The sequence below is a fragment of the Triticum urartu genome, chromosome 7A, assembly GCF_056163025.1.
Source record: "Triticum urartu cultivar PI428250 chromosome 7A, HENAU_Tu73, whole genome shotgun sequence".
In the NCBI taxonomy this organism is placed as follows: domain Eukaryota; kingdom Viridiplantae; phylum Streptophyta; class Magnoliopsida; order Poales; family Poaceae; genus Triticum; species Triticum urartu.
The window spans coordinates 707,747,502-707,754,268 of NC_141879.1; the positions used below are offsets into that span (position 1 = coordinate 707,747,502).

At 45.7% G+C, this 6,767-nt stretch overlaps 1 long non-coding RNA gene across 1 annotated transcript; it reads right to left on the bottom strand.

Annotated features, from left to right (window-relative positions):
• Positions 1-3,035: 3,035 nt before the first annotated feature.
• LOC147961863 (uncharacterized) lies at positions 3,036-3,740 on the bottom strand. Its single transcript, XR_015610274.1, has 3 exons — positions 3,492-3,740; positions 3,199-3,381; positions 3,036-3,085 (listed from the first exon to the last, which is right to left on the bottom strand). It is a non-coding gene; the product is annotated as an uncharacterized LOC147961863 (long non-coding RNA).
• Positions 3,741-6,767: the final 3,027 nt, after the last annotated feature.

Here is a 6,767-nt window from a genome sequence, read left to right on the forward strand (position 1 = left end):
TCTAGGCACGAACCGGGACCAACGGGCCGCGCTCCTGGCCATAGCCCTTGGTACCGGTTCATTTCTAGAACCGGTACAGAAAGGGGGGATTTAGTTCCGGTTCCTGCCACGAACCAGGACAAATAAGTTGCCTATATATACCCCATCGCCGCAGCAGAGCACTCCACAGTGCTCCATTTTTTGCTGGCCGGCGAGGGGGAGGGCATTGGGTGCTCTAGCTCACCTCCTATGCACATGAGGTGTTCGATGAAATGCCCGAGCCACACTAGTTAAGCTTTCTCCTCTCGAAGCTCGACCTTGGAGCTCCATTTTTCCCGAGATTTGTCAAGGTTTAGCGGTCCGTCACGCCCCGTTCGCGTTTTCACCGCCGTCGATCGCCCGCGCCGATCTCGTCGCCGGCACCACCTTGGTGAGCCTCTTATTCTTATCTTCTTTCTGATTTTCTTACTTTAGATAGATACTTGTCTGATTTTCTTACTTTAGATAGATACTTGTCTAATTTTCTTACTTTTGACACACATAATTATATATAATGCACGCAGATGAACCGACAATGGATGTACGGTGACAGACAGACCTCCGATTACATTAAGGGCGCGCATAATTTTCTCAAAGTGGCTGAGGCAAACAAGCAGAATGGTTTTATGTGTTGTCCATGCCCTAAATGTGGGAATACGAAGTCTTACTCTGACCGGAAAATCCTTCACACCCACCTGCTTTACAAGGGTTTCATGCCACACTATAATGTTTGGACGAGGCACGGAGCAATAGGGGTAATGATGGAAGACGATGAAGAAGAAGAGGACGATGACAACTATGTGCCCCCTGAATATGGTGATGCTGCAATGGGGGGAGTTGCTGAAGATCAAGAGGAACCAGACGATGTGCCCGATGATGATGCAACGGGGGAAGCTGCTAAAGATGAAGAGGAACCAGATGATGTGCCCAATGATGATGATCTCTGCCGGTTCATTGTGGATGCAAGGACGCAATGCGAAAGTCAAAAGGAGAAGCTGAAGTTCGATTGGATGTTAGAGGATCACAAAAAAGGCTTGTACCCCAATTGCGAAGATGGCAACACAAAGCTCGGTACCGTACTGGAATTGCTGCAGTGGAAGGCAGAGAATCCTGTACCTGACAAAGGATTTGAGAAGCTACTGAAAATATTGAAGAAGAAGCTTCCAAAAGATAACGAATTGCCCAACAGTATGTACGCAGCAAAGAAGGTCGTGTGCCCTCTAGGATTGGAGCACTAGTAGAAAACATGGCTTTCGTTCGGGCCTAGCCAGGCCATTAGTCCCGGTTCGTCCACGAACCGGGACCCATGGGGGCATTCTGAAGGAAATATGCCCTAGAGGCAATAATAAAGTTATTATTTATTTCCTTATATCATGATAAATGTTTATTATTCATGCTAGAATTGTATTAACCGGAAACATAATACATGTGTGAATACATAGACAAACAGAGTGTCACTAGTATGCCTCTACTTGACTAGCTCATTAATCAAAGATGGTTATGTTTCCTAACCATAGACAAAGAGTTGTTATTTGATTAATGGGATCACATCATTAGATGAATGATCTGATTGACTTGACCCATTCCGTTAGGTTAGCACTTGATCGTTTAGTTTGTTGCTATTGCTTTCTTCATGACTTATACATGTTCCTATGACTATGAGATTATGCAACACCCGTCTGCCGGAGGAACACTTTGTGTGCTACCAAACGTCACAACGTAACTGGGTGATTATAAAGCAGCTCTACAGGTGTCTCCAAAGGTACATGTTGGGTTGGCGTATTTCGAGATTAGGATTTGTCACTCCGATTCACTAGTGCAGAACCGGACAATAGCACCAGTTCGTAAGGCCCTTTAGTGCCGGTTTAGGAACCGACACTAAAGTTTCGGCACCAAAGCCCCACCCCCCCCTTTAGTACCGGTTCAGCACAAACCGGTGCTAAAGGGGATCCACGTGGCACGAGCAAGCTCCGGGGGCCGGGAGCCCTTTAGTACCGGTTGGTAACACCAACCGGTACTAAATGGTTGTGGGGTTTTTGGTTTTATGATTTCTTTTTCATTTAATTTTGTGTTTTCCATTTTAATTCTTTTTCGTTTTCTGGTATTTTACGGTACTACACATTGTACACGTTATGCATATATATATATATATATATATATATATGTATAAATAGAATTTCTAGTAGAACCAATCATATATATATTATCAATGTCTCACAAACCACCATATTAATTTACACATACACACAATAGCTATATACAATTTCTCCTACATATGCATGTTGCCTTCGTAGCTAGTGGCATTAGCCTAATTGGTGCCTTCGGAGCACGATGACAATTGGAAGTGGTTCATGAGGGCGGTAGTGGGTAATAGTATTCTCCCTTCGGATTTATGACCTGGTCGAGCAAAAATCCCGCTATTTCCTCTTGAAGTGCTTCTACGCGCTCCGTTGGTAGGAGCTTGTCCCGCACCTCTTTGAACTGTTAAGAAGGATATCAATATGCATGTGTATTAGTTGTGTGACTAGATATCGATAATGGTGTAAAAATTGTGAATAGTGTTCTAACAAGCGTACCCATTCCTGTCTTTGAGATCTGCTCCTTTCGGACGCCATCATGCGAATGTTCTCGCAAACGCAGAATGCACACAGATCAGTCCCCTGCGCCTGCTTCAGGGCCTTTATTACGAGAATGGAATTTAATTTGATCAGATAATAATTAATCAAGCATGATAATTAAAGAGATGGCAGCTAGCTAGCTAGTACTACTTAATTACTTACCTTGGATCGAAACCATTTCAGCTTTGGTTTCCATTCGCCTTCCGTGACGCTGATGAACCTTGCCCAAGCCCTACCCGCCGACAAAGAAAATGAATAAAGGGGTTATTAAATAGTTCATATCATGAAATGACGAACTAAATAGGTCGAGATATATAGTTAATAATGATTGAAATTACCTGTTGACTATCCCAAACAAGATGTTATAGTCACTATTTGCTTTGAGTAGTGAGTCAAGTATTTCAACTGTTCCGGCGTCAACTTTAATGATACACAAGATCCAGTGAAATCTGCATGCACACACATTTGCATGTCTTAATTAAGCGGGCATATGTAAGCAAAAACATGTAGCTAGCTAGTAGGCAAAAACAGAGAATTTGTAGTACAAGAAAGTGTGACTCACTGGAAGTTGTAAGGAAGTAGTATATCTTCATTGTATTTGAGGCGCTTCAAGAACTCTAGCATGCTGTCCTCTACCTGCTTTTCATAATACTTGTTCATTTTCCATGTGTATTCATTAACGGTGTTTGGGTCAATGAACCCAATGCCATAGCGTCCACCTTTTCTCATTTCATACATCTTCATCCTGCATAATACCACAGAAAAGAATATAGTGAGGATAATTACAGGTAATGATTGATCAAAAGGATCACTACAGCTAGCTTGAGACTTAAATTACAGAAAGAAATCACTTACAGACAATAGCAACTGACGATAGATTTGTCGAGTGCGTCTTGATTGTATAACTGAAACAGTTCAGAATACTCAACGGCCACAGCTTTCTCATGGTAGTAATCATCCTTCTTGACATCCACCATGAGGGACTCTCGATTGGATCTCTTGGTAATGTCCATGTACCATTGATGCAATTCATACATTCTCGTTGGAAGCTTGTTGACATCTTCTGGCTCGACCAAAGGTTGGCCCCGGACATATTTCCGTTTTATTTCCTCCTCTGTAATCCCAGGCATGTTCTCGATCTCGAGGAGTTGTCCAACAGTGATCTTGAGTTCTTCAGCCTGCATTGGCCACAATAGTATTGGGCGCGCATACTGTCACGTGTTGTTGGCGGCACAACAAGCGGGGGGATCGATTGCGCCGCCTGTTTTCCCAGCTGGGCAACGGTTTTCCCGCATTTTTTGACAGATGCTTGTTGTTTGCTCGAGCTCGAGCTCGCCTCCTTCTGTAGACGTCGTCGATGTAACTTCCTGATGTGGCGCTCATAGTCTGTGTCAACAGGCTTAGGAGCTGGTGGTTGAGCCATACGAATGAAGTGGTCAACTACTACCACAGGCACTTTCTCCCTTGCCGGCGATGGCGGTTTCGGTCCAAAATGGGCGTCGAGTTCTGCCTGCACTGTGGCATTGGTTTGCTCCTCGGTCCTGTCGTAAGCCCTCACAGGAAGAGGAGTACTAAGGTTTGGACCATAATTATATCGCTTGCCTCTGCCTGTACTTCCTGTACTATGACCTCGACTCGTACCGCTACGCACCATAGCTGCGGGGTGTCTCTTCTGCGATTGCTGAGGCGGCGGAGATGGCTGACGGGGCTGAGTTGGACGAGGAGGAGTGGCCTGAAGCTGTGCCAGACTTGAAGTGGCCTGAGGTTGTGCCGGACTTGGAGGAGGAGTGGACGTCTGACGCTGTGTCGGACTTGGAGGAGGAGTGGCCTGACACTTTGCCGGACTTGGAGGAGGAGGAGTGGCCTCACGCGTTGGTGGACTTGGAGGAGCGGGAGTCTGCTGACTCGGTGGCGGACTTCGACGAGGAGTCGGGTGACGTGGTGTCGGTGGCCTTCGAAAGATGATGCAATCCTTTCTCCATAGGATGACACGATGTATGGCCTCTCCCAATGTGTGCTCATCGTCACCTCCAGGAATGTCAAGCTGTAGCTCCGAATATGGGTCCACCACCTCATCAACCAAGACACGAGCATAGCCCACTGGAATCGGGTTGCAATGGAAGGTTGCCTCGGGGGAATTTGAAAAAGCAACGGCGTCCGCCACCTTCATGGATATGTTCTTCATTTTGAAGTGTAGCTCACAGTTAGTGTTCTCCGTGATGTCATCCATGGGGTATCTATCCAGCACTACTGCGTCGCCCGAGGTGGAACCCATGCTGCTTCTCGGCATGGATGGGGCGGTGGTATCCAATGCTGGATCATCCGCTAGCTGCTGCAGATGCTGAGACCCCCTTTGCTGGCTAAGTGAGTCGATCTGCTCCTGCTGCGGCTGCAATTTAGCTGCCAATTCCGCTTGACTTGCTTCTAGGCCTTGAAGGCGTTCATAGTCCCGCTTCCTCTACTCCTCCTCCATCTTCCTCTTCTTCTCCTCCACAATCTTCTTTCTCGCACGGGTTCTGTAGTCGGCGTTCCAGTCCGAAAACCCCTCATACCACGGAAGAGCGCCCTTGCCTCGTGTTCTTCCCGGGTGTTCAGGATTTCCTAAGGCACGCGTAAGCTCGTCGTTCTCTCTGTTGGGCTGGAACACCCCCGATCGAGCCTCTTCTATTGCAACAAGTAGCGCATCGTCGGCTCCGTTCAGACATGCCTTCGTTGAAACATTGCCTGTCTTCGGGTCCAACTCCCCCCCATGCGCATAGAACCAAGTCCTGCACCTGGGGGGCCAGCTCTTAGTAACCGGAGTGACACCTGCATCCTCCATCTCTTTCTCAGACTTATCCCACTCTGGCATTGCCACCGCGTAGCCACCTGGCCCCAGCTTATGGAACTTATCCTTTTTTCGGCATTCTTCTTGTTTATTCTCGACCGTTCCTTAGCTAATTCTGAATCCTTGAATTTCACGAAATCGTCCCAATGAGCACTTTGATTCTCTAGTATCCCCTCGAATACTGGAGTCTTCCTTCCTTCCTTGACGTACTTCTCCCACGTCATTCTCTTGTGGTTCTTGAATGCAACCGCCATCTTCCTAAAAGCAGCGTCCTTGACTTTCCGCACATCTGCTTCTGTGAAATTATCTGGTAGGGTGAAATGTTCCATGAGAGTATCCCAAAGCAGATTTTTTTGATTCTCGTTGAGAAAAGTAACATTTGGACGTGGATTTGCTGGCTTTCTCCATTCTTGAAGGGAGATCGGGAGTTGGTCCTTCACAAGAACTCCGCACTGACGAACGAACTTGTCCGCAATCTTCTTAGGCGCTAATGGTTCGCCATTAGGTTTGAATGCCTCGATATTGTACTTTACGCCCTCCTTCAACTTTTTGTTCGGGCCTCGTTTCGTCCTTTTGCCTGAAGATTTGCTCGATCCGGATGGCTGAAAGAAGAAAGATCGATTCGTTAATATATCTTCGACTCATTTAAAACATGCGATGATCACCAGATTCCTGCTTATATAAATATATATACCTCGCCGGTGTTTGTTGTTTCAGGATCAACATGTTCTTCGTCGTAGTTCAGGACTTCATCTTCTCGGTCGTCGCGATCGAATATCATATCACCCTCTCCGGTGTTGTTTAGAAATTCGGAGCCGTCAAAATCTTCTTCATTCTGATCATCATCTGGCCCGCGTATGATATCGAGTATGGTCTGTTCACTCTCTCTGTCGGTATTGTCCGCCATATCTTTTATTTAACTATGCCAAAAGAAATATAAAATTTTTTAGTATAATCTCGAATAATAGATATAATCTCGAATACATCGTCTCGAATAATAGATATAATCTCGAATACATCGTCTCGAATAATAGATTTAATCTCGAATACGTCGTCTCGAATAATAGATATAATCTTGAATACATCTTCTCAAATAATATATATAATCTCGAATAAATCATCTCGAATATTATATATCGAATACATCACTAGCTAGCTAGCTAATAAAGATCGAATACTAGAGAGTAATCTAGGCGGTGGACAACCAAAGTGAAGGAACCATCACTGGATCATAGCTCGGGTGATCTCCCCAAAGAACCTGCCAGGTATTGGAGAACCTGACGTCCATAGCAGCCATGTAGCGA